The sequence below is a fragment of the Mustela lutreola genome, chromosome 9 (assembly GCF_030435805.1).
Source record: "Mustela lutreola isolate mMusLut2 chromosome 9, mMusLut2.pri, whole genome shotgun sequence".
NCBI lineage: Eukaryota > Metazoa > Chordata > Mammalia > Carnivora > Mustelidae > Mustela > Mustela lutreola.
The window spans coordinates 1,515,636-1,533,955 of NC_081298.1; the positions used below are offsets into that span (position 1 = coordinate 1,515,636).

At 62.9% G+C, this 18,320-nt stretch overlaps 1 protein-coding gene across 4 annotated transcripts in view; it reads right to left on the minus strand.

Moving 5' to 3' along the window:
* OSBPL2 (oxysterol binding protein like 2) overlaps nucleotides 1–2,401 on the minus strand; it is a 36,007-nt gene extending 33,606 nt beyond the window's left edge. The window contains exon 1 of one of the 4 annotated variants that reach the window (XM_059132610.1): nucleotides 2,270–2,401. The gene's annotated coding sequence lies outside the window, so the exon portion shown is untranslated. Of the gene's footprint in view, nucleotides 1–1,182; nucleotides 1,326–1,985; nucleotides 2,007–2,269 lie in introns of those variants that run through there. The other 3 variants (XM_059132607.1, XM_059132609.1, XM_059132608.1) reach the window with 3 other exon arrangements.
* Nucleotides 2,402–18,320: the final 15,919 nt, after the last annotated feature.

The window sequence follows — 18,320 nt, forward strand, 5'->3', positions numbered from 1 at the left end:
CCAGGAGAGAAGATGTGCAGAGCACCCGTGACAATGCTGGGCGCCCGCCATGGCACGGTCTACACTGATTATGTCCCTCAAAGTAGCCTGTTTTACAGGTTCAGACCCTGGGAGCATGGAAAGAGAAGTCACCCTGCCCCCACCCAAGAACCCGCATGTCTCCGGCCCTGAGCACTCCCCGCTGCCCCTGCCAGCTTCAGAGTGACCCAACTCTCAAACGGAACACATCGGCCATCTGGAGGGCTCGCATCACAGCTCTCACTCAAAGATGTGAGCCCCACCTGCCTCCTATCCACCACAGCCAAACTCTCAGGAAAAGACGAGGCCCTGGCTTTCCATGGAAATACTAAAATAGTTTGCGAGAGACAGCTGACCCCCTGTCTGAAGACAACACGGGAGTCCACTCCAGGTTTCAAAACCTTCCCCAACAAAAAACAAATGTCACTTTTATAATTAACTGAAAATAATAAAATCTTAAAAGACTCATTTGCCAGCATTCCCTAGAGGGCAGAGGGCAGAGCTAAGGGACTTGATGGTGACAGTGAAGCGGTACTGGAGACGGACTGTCACACAGAGCGCCAGGCTGACCCCTCAGCCTGAGACCAGGAACTCCCGAAGCACACGGTTCACAGCCACGGCAGGTGGGGGCTCAAAGCTGAGTGCGGGTCACAGCCTCGACCTGCTGGGCGTGTGTCCCTCATCAGCCCACTCTAACTCGGCCTTCCCCACAACGCCCCCCAGTCACCTCGGTGCTGACCAAAGAGTTGGACGGCAAGGGGACTATTTCAGCAAAATCTGGGACAGCCAGATGAATTAAATATTTCAGAAGAAACACACTGGTTTTATAAACACGCGTGCTCACAAGAAATGACCACCTGTCAGGTGTATATGCCGGAAGCAGCACAATTCGGACAGAGTAAGGAAGGCAGTCAGAATATTTCAGAAGAGAACAGGACGAGGAGACTGTAAATAACGTGGCTTTCAAAGGCAGCGTGGGGAGGGGGTTAAGGTGGAAACACTGGAGCCAGCCTGCTTGGGTTCGAATCCCTGCCGGTCCACGGGGGATTGGAGTAAGTCACCCACCCTCTGCGCTCCTTGGGCTCCCCAAGAGCGCAGCGAAGGAGGCGGCACCCCAGAAACCGAGCGCGGGCGGTGCAGCCGTCTGCGGAAAGCAAGTGCTACCTGGACAGGCCGCGGGAGTCCGGAGCTGCCGTCCGTCCGCACAAGGGCGCGGGAGGCGACCGGGAAAGCCGCTCCCCGGGAAACGCAACGGCCCGTGCACCGCCCAGCTCCCGACGGCAGCACCGCGCCAGGCACCGCGGGACGAGGGTTGGCCCTGACGCCTCCTGCCGGAACAGGGGGGCCGGGAACGGGCCGTCCCGAGCGCTCACCGCGCGCCGGGCTGGGGCGGGCGGGGGCCCCGCGTCCGCTCAGCCGCCCCGCAGGTCGCCGACACGCGCTCCCGGGAGGGGGCGGCCGCTGGGGGCCGGGAGAGCGCGGCCCGCAGGCGCGTCAGGAGGCCCCCCCGCCCCGCGCCGCCCAGCGGGGAGCCTCGGGGCCGGGTCCTCCCAGCACCCCCGCCGGGCCGCAGGGGTCAGGCCGCAGCAGGCGGCGCGCCCGGCGGGGCGAGGCCCGGTCCGCAGAGGCGCCCGCGCGGCCCGGAAAAGGGGCCGGCGCCGCCGCCGCAGCGGAGCGGGTCGGGTCGGGTCTGCAGCCGCGCCCGGGCGGACCCCGGGGCAGAGCCGCGGGCGAGAGCGCGGCCCCCGGAGCAGCCCCGCGGCCCGGCCCGCGCGCTCGGCAGGTCCGAGGCTCCCCGCGCCCGCACAGCCCGCGTCGGACCTGGGCGCCCTCCGCGCCGCCGCGGGCCGCAGCCCCCCTCCCACAGGTGGTCGCCGCCGGGGCCCCGCGGGCCGCTGCCCTCCGCGCGCCGCGCGACCCCCGAGCGCGCCCCCGCCCGCCCCCCGGGGCCCCGCCGCGCAGCCCACCCGGCTTCCGGCGCCGCAGTTGCCCGGCGACGCGGGGCCCCGCCGCCGCCCCCCGCCCGCCGCCAACTTTCCTCCCAAGTTTCCCCGGGGCCGCGGGCCGGCGGGGCGGGCGGCGGGGGTCGGGCCGGGCTCGGGGGGGCGGGGGCGGGTCCCGGCCTGGCCGGCGGGCGGTGGGCGCGGGGCCCCGGCTCCCCTCCCCCTCCCCGGCCCCGCCCGGCCTCCCGCCCGCCCGACGCCCGCCGAACGCCGCCGACGCGGGGCCCCGGGGGTCCCGGGCCACTCACCCGGACCGCGCTCCCTCCGGCGCCGGCCGAGCCTCGCCGCCCACCCCGCCCCCGCCCCGCAGGCCCGCGACCCGCTGACACCGAGGCGGAAGTGCGGCCGGCCGCCGGGCAGACTGACAGCCTGCGCTCGCCACTCGCAGCGCCCGGCGCCAGAGCGTCAGCCGCCGCCCACCCAATCAGCGGCCGGCGCGAGGGTCGCGCCGGGAGGCGGGACTATGCTAATCGTTTAGCCGGAGTGGCAACACCCCCTTTGCCCCTCGAGAGTCCCGCCCATGCGGAGGAGTGACGCCACGGACAGCCAGTCACAGCCTGGAGAGGCGGGGTTATGCAGATATTGACCCTAAAGGGGCGGGAGAGAGGGAGGAAGGGGCGTGGCTGGACGAGTTGAGTTTACAAACAGCGAGTCAGGTGGCAGGGTCGCTCCTTGCGCAGGTCGCTCAGCGCCCGCAGTTCCCGACCCCTGGGGACGGGCGGAGGCGAGAGTCATCCTCCCAAAGCCGCGTTTGTCAGCTCAAGAGTCTCGCAGGGCTCCCCATCGTCCGCCTTCCTTGACATACCATTCATCTCTCGTGGAAACCTGGCGCCAATTTACCCTCTGGCTGCATCCCTGACAGTGTATTCCTCTGTTTAAAACCACCGATCTAGGGCGCCTGGGGGCTCAGTGGGTGAAGCCTCTGCCTTCGGCTCAGGTCATGATCCTGCATCCTGCTCTCTGCTCAGCGGGGAGCCTGCTTCCCCCTCTGTCTCTCTGCCTACTTGTGATCTCTGTCAAATAAATGAAATGTTTTTAAAAATAATAAATTAAATAAAATAAAAATTTTAAAAACACACCGATCTATAGTGGCTCCGTGATTGAACCCAGAAGCTCCGGAGTCAGACCCTGAGCTTGCATCTGTATCAGCTGTGTGGCCTTGGGCAGGTTGAATAACCTCTCTGAGTCTCTGAGCATCCAGATTTTCCTTTGCAAATCGGAGTTCTCCCATTCTCATCCCCTTTAAATCATGGGTCTGGTCTGGAGTAATAGGAACCAGGCCAGTTGCTCAGCCTCAGAGCAACTGGTTCAGGAGTGAGCAAGAGACCCTATCCTGACCATGAGGGTCAGCCCTGGGACTTTTTTGCGGAGGGGTCAGAGAGCTCGGGCCTCAAGGGAGGCTGAGCCCAAATGACTCTCCTGTCTACCCATAGACCTCCCCAGAACTGGGCTGGGTGACGGAAGGAGGCTGTGTCTGAAACCACTAGTGGGCATTTTGCCACCGTGAGGGAAGGAGCCACCAGGGAGAGAAGCCAGCCCAGAGGAACACGAAAGCAGATATCCTGAGTCACCTGAACCAGCTACACCTGAAGCTCTGTCCTAGGCTTTTCGGTTATATGAGCTTTTCTATTTTCTTTGCTGCTTAAGTCTGTTGGGGTACTAAGGAGTATGGGTCCCTGCAGCCCTGAGAGCACCCACACATTACCCGTGACTGCGTGGCGCATTGAAACGGCCCCGCTCACTGCCACCCCTTCCACGAAGCCAAGCCCACTGGAGTCTCTGCACTCCCTCCTCAGAACATGATTCCTCATTTCTAGCAAGAAGGATGGACAGACAGGTTGCCCACAGGGACCAGGGGTGCCTTGAGGGCAGGGGCCGGTCTTGACTGCCCTGTAAAGATGAGGCCTGAGAGCACGGATGGGGTCTCTGGCAGGGTGGGGCCCGGGCTGCATTTCTGCATCCAGAAAGCCTGTCATCCCCCATCCTGGAGGCTGGCCTGGCTTGGTGGTGGGCCGTGTCAGCGGCGCCGTGCCGCCGGCGTGCTGGGACTGAAATGGAGCTCTCGCTACCTCTGCTGTAGAGAGAAACCAGGAGGGGGTGGGGCCAGGCCTCAGAAACAAAGGCGTTGCCATGGTTACCCCTGAAGAAACCGACCCCAGCAGGCGCGGGAGGTGCGTGCAGGCCCCCAAGCCAGGACAAGGACAAGGCCTGTTGCCATGGAGATGCTCCAAAGCTTCCCTTGTGGGCCTGGCCCAGGTCCAGTGCAGGGTTCCGAAACCACCATCCGTCACCCTGACGGGTCTCTAAGAGTCTGACCCAAGGCAAAGGACATGCCCCGAGGGGTTCAACCTACCGGCCTACCCCTCCGCCGTGACCCCTAGGCCGAGCGCAACATCAGATGCCTTACCGCCAGAGGAGAGGCCGGAGTGGACAGAGGCTCCTGTCTGCCCATGGACCTCCCCCCCCACCCGTGGCTGAGCTTGACCACCTCTGCCCTGGCCGGGGGTCAGGTAGGGTCTGGCTGCAACTGGGCCATGCAGCTGGAGTGTGTCAGTTTACCCCCTTTAGACAGATGCAATAAACCGAAGTCCTGGGGCCAGCTGCAGCCCTCCCTGGTCCTCACGGCCAGGACTGAGAAGGGGTCCCCTTCTCAGCCGATGGCTGGAAGGACGGTGCATGGGTCCCAGTCATGATCTAGGTCAAAAGGCTGATTCCAAAGGCTAAATTCTCTAAGAATGGGACTCAAGGCAGGAGTGGAAGAGAAGACAGAGGGTTTGGGGCTGCGCGGCGATGGTGGCGGTGATGACAGCTGGCATTCCCCAGGGACCAGTGGCTTCTGTGTGTGCCATGGCCGATCAAGTGGACGCCGCGTGTCGGCCTCACTGTGCAGAGGCACAGACTAAGCCTCAGGCATGTAACGCAACTCACCTCAGGCCTGCAGGGAGGAAGGGGTCCAGGCACCATCGGGCCCTGCAGACCTGCGGCCCAGCACGGACCAAGAGCTCATTGGAAAGGCCCACGCTTCTAGGCCTCTAGGCCTGGGGTCTGCCCCTAAGTAAGATGCCCTGGTGTTCCTGGGTGGCTGGGACCTTGGCAGCGGGGGGCTCATGGTGATATCAACTGACCGATTCCCTGCCTGGTGGCGGGGGGCTTTTCACAGAGCCTCCTCCACCCCGAGCACTCGGGCCAGGCTTGGCTCTCAGGGTCCTCTCCGGAGTGCCCCATCCATGTGTGTGCTCTCAGAGCTTTGAGAAGTGCTGAGCTAGTAGATAACTTTCAGGGTTGACTGTTCCCATTGGAACTGCTCTCGGACCAGGCCAAGCCCAAGAGCGAACACTGCAGTCATGTCTGTCAGTCACTCACCGTCCCCAGAATTGGATCCTTCCTGTCCCGGCTCCTGCATGAGCATCTGCTGATACCACGACCCACGTGTCCTGTGGGTGGCTGACCCGTGGACCTGGAGCCTGGCGTGCTGGGCTCCAGAAATCCCAGCTGTGGGCACCTACGCCCCGACTCTGCCTTCAGGAAGCACGTTCACGTGAATCGTCTCCTTCACGGGGTGGCCTCCTTCCATCGGCCTCACCAGGGGGAGGCAGGACAGAGGCGATCACTCCACCTTCAGAAGGGGAAACTGAGGCTCGGGGACCAGAGCACCTTGCCCACTGCAGAGCAAGTCTGCAGCCAGAGCTGCCCCGTGAGCCCAACAGGGCTGGGTGTTCAGGAGTGCCCGGCACCTAGCAGTGCTGGCCTCGCCTTTCCCCGTGGGGGGCGCGGCCCGAACTCACTCCTTTCCCTGCCACCCCCAGGCCTCGGGAGAGGACGTCTTCCGCTCCCTTCTGTGGGATGCCGGGGAATCTTCCCTCTGGATGCCGCTTGGGCGGCCAGAGAGCGCTGGCCACCGAGGCCTGGCCCCGGCCCTCACGTGGCCCCGGCAGATCCTTCCCCATGCAAGTTTGTCGTCTCCTCTGCAACGTGACAGCACCCGGCTTCCCCATCGTTGCAGGAGAGTATTTTTAGTTTTGAACCCACCACGTGAAGAGAGACAAGTTATCAATAGCAGCGGCAAAGGGCTGCTATTTTCTTTTTTTTCCCCATGGCTTTGGGACCTGAGCAATCTGCACCCGTTGAATTCTGCCAAAAGAAAAAAATGCATTCCTCTTACCAACTTTTTACCCCGCGGCTTCCTCACCGCTGTGCCTCTGCCAACCAACTCTTCCCAGCTGGACCCCAGCCGATTCAGCAGCGCCCCCGGCTCTGGGGGAGGAAGGCGGCCCCGAGGTCAGTCTGCCCCAGGGAGGAACGGGCAGGAGCGAGCGGACCCCCAGAGGCCAGGATGAAGGGAAGGCAGAAGCCAAAGCCCTAGAACAGGCAAGCATGAGGGGATTGGGGGGCCCTGACTTCCACGCTCAGGGAGTTGACACGAGCCCCATTTCTAGCTTCAGGAGCAGCCCTAGCCTTTATTGAGCTCTTACTGTGTACCCAGCGGCAGCCTAGATCTGTGAGTGCAAACGAGGTGCTATGGAACCCCCAGGCCTTTCTGGCTGTTATTAGGTGTTTCTGGAGCAAAGGAGTCCACGGTCAAGAAGATTTGGGAAGGAGCGCCTGGGTGGCTCTGCCTTCGGCTCGGGTCATGATCCCAGGGTTTTGGGATCGAGTCCCACATCAGGCTCTCTGGTCAGCGGGGAGCCTGCTTCCTCCTCTCTCTCTGCCTGCCTCTCTGCCTACCTGTGATCTCTGTGTGTCAAATAAATAAATAAAATCTTTAAAAAAGAAGAAGAAGAAGAAGATTTGGGGAAAGCTATTAAAATAAAGCCAACAAATGTCCCCCTCCAATGCAGGGTATCCCAGGGCCCTTCTCATGCTGGTGTACGTGGGAGCCTCCTGGAGACAGAAGGCCCGGCTGCAGACCCAGGATTTATTGGAACTAGGAAACGTTTTTCCATGGAGTGTTTTGCATGATCCTGGAGTGCCCTCCTACCTTGCTGGGGGAACATTTGGACCAGCTCAGCTGCCTGTCCTTTAGGACTAGTTGGAGCTACATATATAGGAACTCAGAATAACACAGTCTTCCACAAGATAGAAATGTACTTCTGTCTCACATGACACCACCCCAGGCTCTCCAGGGATGGCAGGGGACCATGTATTATCAAGGACCCGCTTCCTGTTGTGCCACTTTTCCAGAGCTAGGTTCCATCCTCACATTCACCTCACGGCTCAAGACGGCTGCTGGCACTCCGGCCATCTCATGCATATTCGACCAAGAAGAGGGAGGCAGAGAGAGAAGAAGCACAACAGTGCTGCCCCATCAGGGGAGTCAGCTCCCTTTGAGGGTCTGTCCCTGACAGCACCAGGCACTTCTGCTCACATCTCACTGGCCAGAACTGCATATCATCTCATTGTTGGAGAGACAGCAGTGTTTTAAGCGGAGTGCATTGCCAGCCTGAACAAAACAGAGGACCGGGTGGAGAAGGTTATAGGTGGGTGCTGGTCAGAGGATTTGCCTGCTGGCCTCTCTGAACAGAGGTCCCTGAGCTGGCCCAGAGTCCTGTGGCTCCCAGGTCTATGCCAGCTCTGGCCAGGGCAGGGGCAGAGACAAGACAGACTCTGGGAAGAGCCACACCGGATCCAAGGGCGAGCTCTCGGCTCCAGTGCCCGAATCCCTTGTTCCACGTGGCTCAGGCCCCGTGCCCAGAGATGCTCAGCGCTGTCCCTGAGCACTGAAGTACTCACCGGGCACCCATAGGGTCCCGCTTCCTGGCTGTGCCCTGACTTCAGCATAGGGTCCCCCTTCCTGGCTGTGCCCTGACTTCTGGCAGTGGAGTGCCGACTTTGCACCCCTGGGGTTGCCACCATGGCAGGCGTGGGCCCAGGAGGCCACTGGGGACCCCAGGCAAGGAGAGGGGAGCGCAGGCTCTGCTCCCCCTCGCTCCGCCCTTCCTGGACGGCAGGGGTGTGGTGCCTCTGAATGTGGGGAACCGGTAGGGCAGGCCGAAGCAGGAAGGACAACTTGGGCTCGTTCAGTTTAACTTGCCATGGGAGCCGCCCCGTCGGGGAGTCAGAGGCGGCACAATTTAACCAGCCTGGGGTCCAGGGAGGAGCTGGTCACCAGGGCACCCCCCCGCGCCAAGCAGCCACACTCTTCCTCCAGCAGATGGGGTTGGGGGTGTTGGGTCAGAAACACTGTAGTCTTTGGGGTTCTTCTGGGGGTCAGTGTGCCCCCTCCGTGCCATCCCTAAGAGGTGACGGCAGGGCAGGGGGGAGGCAGGGACAGCAACCGTGGGCCAGGCACGCCCTAGGCCTGCCTCTGTGGCTCAGAGTGGAGGGGCAGGATGCGGCCCCAGCAGGCTGGACTGTGTCCCCCGCGGGAGGCGTCTGGCTCAAAGACACAGAATCCGGGCAGTCCTGTGAGACTCCGCGCCGGAGTCGCTGCTCTGCGGCCACTGCCGCCGCCTTGACGTTCTTAATTTCTGGGGTGGGGTCGCATTTTCATCTTGCCCTGGGCCCCACACATTCTGCCGGTGGCCCAGGCATCCGGGTGCGCGGGGTGCGGCCTCACCGGTTCCGGATGCGGGAGCTGCGCACACCCTGCTCTGTCCCCGCCCGGCAGGGGAATGAGCAGGTCAGGTTTGTTCTGGGGAAGAGGCCTCACGCTGGGAACTTTGCCAGAGCTGCCCCAGCTCAGGGCAGGTGGCCTGCCCGGGAGTCGCAGAGCCCAGGGCACACCAGAGCCAAAGGCAGCCGGGCACCTCCACCCACTCACCAGCCTCGGGAGCAACACTGCTTCCCGGGCTCCTGGCCGAGCGACAGGGGCCGCGTGATGTGCGAGCGTCCCCAGCAGCAGCAGGAGGGGTTGGGGCGGTCTGAGCAGGTAGCTGGGGTGCCGGTGGGGTCCGTGCCAGTCCGGGCCCAGGCGCTTGCGAACAGGGCGTCTCTCCAAGCCTGTTTCTCCAGGGCTTGGCGGTGCCCAGAGGAGACCGAGGCTTCCAGGACACCTGTGGAGGCCGGGAGGGCACAGGCGCGGGCGAGCTGAGCCGCTGACGCGCTCCCCAGCGTCCATCCCGGTCTCCAGGAGCAGCCTGGATTCTCCTGCGGGCCCCCTGCCCACAGCCTGACCCCATCTCCCGTGCCAGGCAGGGCACGTGGCGGGGACTGGGGATAATCAGGCAGCCCAGGGCTCTGTCCCGAGGCCGTCCTCTGTGCACCACGGAGGGCAGCACGGCTCAGCCTCGGCCGGGGAACGCAGGCTCCGGGGACAGGAGTCTCGGGGCCCACTTCTCCACACGTGGGGACAGATCTCTGGAGCCGCCCTCTCCCCAGCGGGGGCTCCCAGGCCCGGGGCCGCCCTTGGGCGAGTCACTCAGGGACAGGTTCCAAGGGGCCCCAGAGGTTTCCAGGAGGCTTTTAGCCACCGGTTTATGCGGTTTGCACCATTGCACAGATGGGAAAATAGAGCCCAGGGAAGGGCTCAGTGCTCAGCACATGGGCTCCCAGCTCTGCATAAATCCGCAGGGCGGCTTTAGTAAACGTGAGAGGGTTATTCAGTGCCAGGAAAAGGTAGACCCAGGCTGAGTCTGACAGGGATAAGGAGGGGTGAGGGAGAGGGCAGGGGAGTGGGGGGAGGGGGCAGGGGCTGGGGGAGAGGGCAGTGGGGGAGAGGGCCAGGGTAGGGGTGTGGTGAGAGGGCAGGGGGTGGGTGAAGAGGGCAGGGGCATGGGAGAGGGTAGGGTCATGGGGGAGAGGGCGGGGGGTAGAGGGCAGGGGTGGGGCTGGGGAGAGGGCAGGGGGGTGAGGGCAGAGGCTACAAGAGAGGGCAGGGGGGCAGTGGGCAGGGTGTTGTGGTGAGGGGGCAGGGGTGGAAGCAGGGGGGAATGAGCAGGGGTCTTACAGGGATAACAAGCTCCCCCTTCCCCCAGGGCCCAGGGGAGACCCCCAGTGGGCCTGCTGCACCCCTACAGAAGGCAAGTCTCTGGTCTGGGTCTGGACGCTGGGACTCCACTGTCCCCTTTCTACTGGTTGCCCCGGTGGAGCCTTGTTGGAACCAGTCCCCCTCAAGGACTTGGGGCACTCCTTCCCAAGCTGGGTCCAATAACCCCAGCCCTAAACAGTCGGCTCATTTGGCACTTTCCTGACCCACACAGGCCCCCTGGGGAGCCACCCCGAGCCCCAGGCGACTCAGGGAGCTGGCAGAGATGCCTGGCTGGGGCCAGGCTGTGGGCACGTGGGCTCCCCTGAATGCTGTGTCTGGAGGGGAGCAGGGCGCAGGGCTCCATGGGGTTGGGGGCATCGGGGGTGCCCATCCACTGGAGGCCGGACTATGCACACCCACCCTCTGGGCCCAGCTTAGTGCTTCCAAGAACAGCGCGGGCAAGATGAGGACGAAGCGGGCAGACCCTGAGGCTTCTGGGGTGGGGAGGGCGGCATGGGGGACCCGTGGGGCGGGAACAGAAGTTTGGCCAGACTTTAGGTTCCAGGGCCAGACCTGGGCCTTCGGGGACCCTGACAAGGTCCAAGATGGGGACTGTCAGCCTCTCTGCCTCCCCCCAGAGCAGAGCCGGGCAGCAGCCCCTTGGGGGAATGGCCTGCAGCAGCCAGAGCCCCAGGGCAGCCCCCAACATGGCTCAGCCCAAAGGTGACCCTGTCCCCTGCCCCAGAGAGACACCCGTCAGTGGTGCAGCATGTGGTGCTGGCCCCACCTGCCCGGCCTCGACCCCCAGGGCTGGGGTCTGCGGACGGACTGCGATCACCAGTCCCACCCTGCCTGGCCATCAGAGGAGAGGGCTCGTGGGGGACAGGAGGTGGAAGGGAGGGGGCAGGTCAGCCCCAGATGGCATGCCAGGGCTCTGATGGGCTGTGACGGTGGTGCTGCCCGGCAGAGGGCACAAAACAGCAGAAACACGCTCGGGTCAGGGCAGGACCTCCAAGGACAGGCAGATGGCAGCTGGCCACAGACCAGCTGCCGGCCTGGTGTCCAGACAAAGGAAGGCTCAGGGCAGGGAGGGGCCAAGGCCCCGGCAGGTAGCTGTGGGCTTGAGGTGCCGCTGCCGTCAACCTGGGTCACAGCCACGAAGGCCTCACCCAATACTCTTCATGATGTGATGGAGGCTCCCAGAATGGGCCAGGCTCCGAGCCCTGCAGACCCTCCAGAGGCCCCACACCAGCCCACACGCAGTCTGACCCCAGGAGGGGCAGTGGGCAGGATCTGAGCTCTCTTTCCTGCTTTCTCCATCTTGGAGTCATGTTTTGCCCATGGAGGAAACCAGTACAGATGAAACGTGTTTCATTCATTCTGCAAATCCTTCTAGCCAGCCCCGGGGACGGGGGGCACATCCAGAGGGACAGATCAGATCGAGGAACTTTCTGGCAAGTGCCGGTGTCTCTTTCCTCAGAGAAGGGCATTTGTTATCCCTCTGGTCCCTCAGCTGTCCGCGTGTCCCTCAGATCAGACCTTTTCCAGGCTGCGCCTCCTCCAGGAAGCCCTCCTGACATTACCTTTCTTTCGTGTTTGCTCTCTCCACCCAGGCACCATCCTCGGGAAGGGGGACGGAAGTGCACAAAGGGAGGACATTCAGAGTCTGCTCCCATTACCTGTCCACACTTGCAGCGCTCTCTGTGGTTCTGAGCCCCCGTGAGGGCTCGTCTCCCTGCCCTCAGCCACTCTGCTCCCTCAGTGGAGACCAGGTCCTGGAGGGGGTCCCCCCAGGCAGAGTGAGGCAGGAGAGGCTGCAGCGGGGTTTGAGGGCTGCTGACGAGGCTGGACTGGGTAGCCCAGCTCTGAGCTGGCAGCACCGGCTCCCGGCGAGCAAGAAGTAGGCCGGGCGGGGCTGCCGGCTTCCTCCCCACAGGCCAAGCGGAGGCGCCTCCAGAGCAGCCTTGCCCGGGCTCTTCGCGGTCTGCTGGGTCTGCTGGGGAACAGAGCCACCCTTACCCCCACGTCCTGCGCACTCTCTCTCGCAGCGGAGGCCCAGGGAGAAGGCTCTCAGCTGCCTTCAAGGACCTCTCCCTGGGGCTTGCTCTCAGGGGCCTCCCACTGAGCTCTCTGTGCCCAGGATGGAGCCTCGGGCTCCTTGGGCACTGCCAACGAAGGCCCTATTGGGGAAAGGGCCAGAGGCACCCCCCAGACCCCCAGGGTAGCTGCAGGGGGTGACTTTGTTTCCCTGCCCACCACCCTTCCCCCCACCATTCTTCCTCTGCCCTCCACAGGGGTGGGGCTCTGATGGTGTCAGCCGAAGCTGCTGCGGGCTCAGGCAGTGGTGCCTGACTGCCTGAGCCAGACCCGTGGGGCTCAGTCTGACCCTCCTTTGTTTCACGGAAGGGAGGCGAGAGCAGCAGCCGCTCCTTTGTCCTACAGAGCCGAGGAGAGCAGAGGAGGGCAGCCTGCATCTGCAGGGAGATCTCAGAGAGACATTGCCTGCTAGGAATAGTGAATACAGAAAAAACAGATGGAAAGAAGCAGTTCTTGGAGCTCCTGGATACAGCTGTGTCTGAAACCCACCCCCTGGACTTTTCAGTCACACACAGCAATAAACACCCCTTTCCTTTAGTGCTTTTTAGTTATTTTTGTCATTTGCAGCCAAACAATAGCAACTATATCCTTGGTTCTCCTGTCCACTCTCTCCTTCCTGCCATCTGGGCCCTGGGTCCGACACAGCTCTGTCTCTAAAGGCAGGGAAATCAGACTCAGCATTTATTCCAAACTGGTGGCCTCCAGAGCCATTCTGATCACACGCGGGCCCTGAACTCATCAGGACGCACTGGGAGCTGGCTCAGAATGTCACCAGGAAAAAAAAAAGAGAGAGAGAGAAGGAACAAAAAAAGAAAAATCTGCATTTCTATATTCAAATGAGCTCCTGCAGAAAGAGAAAGCAAACAGCAGTGGCTCCTCTGAAGACGCGTCACAGTGCCGGACCCAGCGCCCTGACAAGCGCTCCGGCACATGCGCCTGGCCAGAACTAGCGGGACGATTGCCCTGCTGGCCCTCGGTGGCTGCACTCGCTCATTATTCCTCATTAGTGGGCTACGTCCCGCGCAGCAGGGGCCCTGCTCTGCGGGAACAGCACCGGCATGCAGTCGGTTGAAGGAGAAAGGTTTTTCTAGCACAGTGAGGGTGGCTAATGGCAGAGCCCGCTGCCCCGTGACAGCACAGGACACAGGGGACGGCGTCCTGCTGGTCTGACGTGGGCAACACCAACTTTGTTCCTCCAGCACGGAGAGGTGGGCGGGCTGCTGCTGGGCCAGGCTGCAGATTCCGGGGCTGGAGCTGGGTCCTGGGGGGACCTGGTGATCTCTCCTCTGGGATGGCCGGTGGGCAACTGAGTCTCAGAGCACCCCACTGTCCCCCAACTTGCTTTTCTTGCACAGTCTGGGCTCGCGGGTGCAGCACCTTCCTCTGAGCCACCAGAACCCAAACCCTCAAGTCATCCTTGACCTCCACCATCCCATCACACACGTCATGGGGTCAGCTTCAAAGACACCCAGAACCTGGCCAGGGCTTCCACCTCCATGGCCACACCCCTGCCTGGCCAGCATCGCCCTCAAGGGAGCCCCCTGCCCCTTGGTCTCTGCCCTCCGCCCGGCCAGGCACTCTGCACTGAAGCAGGGGTGCTGTCACAGTGTCTCCCCCAGCCGTCCTGGGGCTCTCCCTCAGCGTCCTCACCGTGGCTGGAGGCAGCACGGGAGCTCTCCCACAGCCTCCCCTTCCTCTGGGCTGCACCCACAGACACCCCCCCCCCCACTCCTCCGAGCTCCCCTCTGCCCAGAACACTGCTCCGTCCAGACCCCCCACCCGTTCCCCCTCCGTCCTGTGCATCTTCACGCAAGGGTCCCCTTCGCAGGGGACACGCACTGACCGGCCTTTCAACGTTGGAACCTGGCCCGTGTCGGCTTGTGCTCTCCAGGGGGCGGACACCGAGACGGGGTTCAGGGTCGTGAGATGATTGAGGGCAGAGGCAGGAGGTCAAGGGAAAGGCAGCAGGGAGGGGCTCCCACCCCGCAGTGCGGGTCTGATGCCCTTGCAGGGGGGGCGCAGGAGGGCGGGTGGGTAGGAAAGGGGGCAGACATGGGCACCTTTGACAGCCTCAACCCGTCCCATGGGAGCCCGGAGCGCGGACCACCCCTCGGTACCCCCTGCTCGTGGCAGCCAGGGTCGTGACACCAGCCTCCTCATGCTCTCTGAGCAGCGCCGCTCCCTGTGCCGCAGCTGGTCTCCCCTGCACATGGGGGCTCGTCCGGGTGCCCCAGCTGCTCTTCCTGGGGGGAGATCGCCGACAGGGGGGTAGGCACCCCAGCCCCGTCACTACAGCTGCTCTCGGGGCTCAGCTGTTGCTCCTTCCTTCCCTCCTCTGCCGCCCAGCCTGTCCAGCCACACCCCGCCTCTGCTGTCACCTCTGCAGGTCTTGGGGGCCTCCGTGGGGGTGTGACCCCCATCCCCACTCCTGAGGGACGGAGCCCCCGGTTACTGTGCCTCCTCAGGCTGGGCTAGGTGCGCTGTCCACGCACGTAACGGTCACGGGGTAGGCACCACAGTGCCGGGAGGCCCCTGAATGCCACACGTGTCCCCCACTCCCACCCCGGGCCGCTGGAAGTACCAGCAGCCCCACCTGCTCCTGCTGGCTGGCTGGGACTCCCGCTGTCTGCTCCTCTCCAGGGTCGGGGCTCAAAATGCCGGGGAGGCAGTGGAAGCTGGTTTGTTGGGCTCCTTCCCATGCCTCCCAATGAGAGGGAGCCCTGTGGGGGAGGGGCCTGTAACAGGGCCCCAGGGGCCAGGGGGACATTGATTCTTCAATTGGCCACAGGGTTCAGGATGATCGTTCCCTTCCCATTGGAAGCGTAATGCCATGTAAAACTCTCTGATTCACGACAGTGTGTCGTGAGGGATGGCACCCATCCTCACGGGCACTGCCCCGCCGCTGTGCTTGGGAAGGCTGTCCAAAACGGCTGTCATGCCATTTCCGGGGATATGAAACCCTTCACACGGGTGCCCATGGCCCCTTGTCCATCCACCAGGACTTCAGCCCAGAGCCCTTGTCTCCACTTGCAACCCTGATGGGTCAGGCCCCTGCCCGGGCCCCCAGACTTTGGGCAGTGCCACGGAATCTGTAGCTGTTCCGTCGGGGCCACATTCCGACTCACGCCGCGCATCCCACCAAGCGCTGGAAGCCCCACACACTGGGGAGGCATGTGCCTCACCTCAGCTTCAACTCAGCAGCAGATCTCAACAGTCCTGCCCCCGCCTACTCTCTTGAAAGGAGAGCTGAGTGGCATGTCCCACAGCGGACCCAGCCCTGTGCCCTGGCATTTTCTGTCCCCTGCCTTGCTTCATTTCTTATAACCAGTGGGCATATGTCTGGCTTCTTTACTGCGTGGTGTTTGCCTTCCTCCGTTGACAACTAAGTGTAGTGCCTGAGACATAGTAGGTGCTCAATTAAACCACGTCACACAGATGAATGAACAAATTAATCAGTCAGTGGGTGAACCATCTCCTCTGTGAGGGGTTTGTGGGGGGGTCTGGTTTTGCTAACCTGGCTAGGGAATGTGTGATTGGGGGATTTGTTCAATGGTCTCTCTGTTGGACTGGACATTTGGTGCACCGAATGCCAGCTATTTCAACAAATAGAGAAACTGGGGTCCCAGGCCACTGTCTCTGTGAGGTCTTGGTGAGCCCAGTAGAGGAGGCTATCCTTGTCCGCCAGCCCTCAGCACTCTTTTCCAGGGTCTTGGAGGGTTCTCTGCTATCCAGGTACCTGAAACTCACTACTTGGGACAGAGGCCCTATGGCAAGATATCCTGTGCATAGCCCTGTGAGGACCTGATTCATTCACCCCAAATTTCCTTGGCCACATTGGGCCCAGTCCAGAGGACATCAGGCTTCTGTCCAGCCAGGGTCAAGATGGGCCTCAGGGACTCTGACCTTAGAGCTGGCCCAAGAGAAGGGACATTGGCCTCATTTGACCTTGGGTAGGTGGCTTCCTCGCTCTACAAAGGGACCTCCAATCCTACCCACCTTGGAGAGCAAATGGGAATTAACAAGGCCATGCTTGTAAACGAACATAGGAGGCACTTACTAGCCTTGGCCATGGTCATCCTCAAACTTGCGGGTCAACCCTGGCTCCCCCTCTCCTTATGGCCTCAACTTAGAGAGGAAGATCCCCACATTCAGAAAAAAACACATAACTCCTTTTCATCAGGCAGCTGGTCTCCTGGTGCCTGGATCCGAAGTGAGTCCATGCCCCCTCCAGCTGCTGTGGGGCCAAAGACTGTCAGGGAAGGCTCCAGAATATTGATAGCCACCAGGATAACCATGGGCAGCTTCACGGAGACTTCAGAGGGGATGCCCTCTGCACAGACTTCCCCTTGATTTGGCCCATGCATCCCGTATGGTAAACAACATAGTCCCCCTTTTGAGATGGGGATACTGAGGCTGGAAAGGAGGCTCCCAACTAGTGAGAGAGAGCCTGAGCCCCCTTCAATCCCCTCTGAACTCCAGCTCCCAAGTCCAGGGGTGAAGGGCATCCAATCCACACAGTACTGTCGGGCCAAAGCCAGCCTTAAGTGCTTGGGGGAAGACCAGAGCCGGTGCGGGGGTGGCGCTCAACAGAGAGCTATGGGTTGAGCATGGCGGACAGTGAGTCCTGACCCAGGACTGAAGGTGTAGGCGAACTTGGGTGATGGGAGCGAGGGGTCCAGCAGCACCCTGCTGCTCCAGAGACTCCCCACATGGCTTGTTTTCTCACCACCAGACAGCTGCCCGGTCCCGGCACTGCCCTGCCCACCAGGCTCACTGGGGAGTGGAAAAGGGAAGCTGGGGAGCCTGTAGGGGGAACAGGGCTCGCTTCTGGAGGGGAGGAGTAGACCCAGTTGCTCAGAGAGGGCTTCTGGGAGGATGAGCTGGATCCTCATGCTCCCCCTCCAGCAAAGGCTGCCGCCATGAGCCAAGGAAGAGTGGGTCCGCTAGGGCAAAGGTCTGGGGTCTCCAGCTGCAACCAGCCCTGAGGAAGGGTTAGAGGGAGTCTAGTCTCCCCCACTTCCCAAAGTTTCTGAAGTACCTCTTGGGGCTAGGGAAGGGGGTGGGTCCTTGCACAATCAGGAAGCTACTGTACGCATGGGGGTGCCTTGTGTGCCGGGCAGCAGCCCCTTCCCCCAGCCTCCCGCCCCCCCATGCAGACTCCCCCACTTCTGTCCTCCTGGAGGCTTCCACAGATGTGCGCCGCTGGAGACAGAGCAGAGTAGCTGCCCTTCTCTCCCTCGGGCGCTGTTCCCTGGCTGGCTGCTGTCTGATGTGTGTGTGTCTAACTGCCGCTGGTGGGTCCCCAGCCTGACGCTGGGTGGCTGTTTCCCTGGTCTGTGGGTGTCTGTGTGTCTGAGTGTGGGCGCATCTGTCTGTCTCGCTGTGAGTGTCTCCTGCTGAATCTGTCCTTGACCCTGTCTATCTGAGCCCGTGGGGGGGAGGGGGCGCTCCCTCCCGCTGCCTCTCCTCCCCCATCCCCTCCTGCAGGCGCTAACGCAGCAGCTGCCTTGGCTGCGCCCTAAGCGCAGTGACCTCGTCTGTCCCCGCGGCGGTGACCGCCCCACTGCGCTGTCAGCCGGGGGGGAGGGGACCCACGGCCGGGCTCTGAACCTCCCGCCTCTCCCCCCATCAACCTGGGTCCGCCTGCGCCCCAAGTGGGTGTGCTCCCTTCGCGGTCGGGTCCACTGGCTCCAGATCTTCCCTTATGTAACTCCACAACTGTCTGCTCCTTGCAGGTCGCCCTAGACCCTGCGTCGGGCCCTGCCGGTGGGGAGACTGAGACCCCGAGTCCCACGCATATGGGGGCTGGAGCAGACCCCTGGCCAGGGATCCCGCTCTCGGAGACCCCTCCCATCCTTTGTCTTTGGGACGTTCCTTCCCCTGAAACCCGCTTGCCTGAAGCATGACAGGAGGAGGGGGCTCGCGGGGCAAGTTCCCCCGAGCGCAGGTGCAGGCGTACCCCCCTCATTCCATGTCCCCACAATCCCCCCGCTCCCGACGAGGGCCGGCCAGGGTCACCGGGGCTGAGGGCACGGGACAGGCCTAGCGGCGCAGGTACCGGCTCCTGGGTGCGCGGGCCGGCTGGCAGCAGGCGCGCCCCCCGCCCCGGCGCCCGCCCGCTCGGGCCGGGCTCTCCGCCAGCCGCCGTGCGCTCCTGGCTGGGGCTCCAGCGGCCCGGCGGGCACGCGGCGCTGTCCGTGGTGCTGCCGGCGCCGGGCGGGGCGGGGGCGGGGCGGGGGCGGGGCGCGGGCGGCAGCCAATGGCGGGGGCGCTGCGCGGGGCGCGGGGGGCGGCGG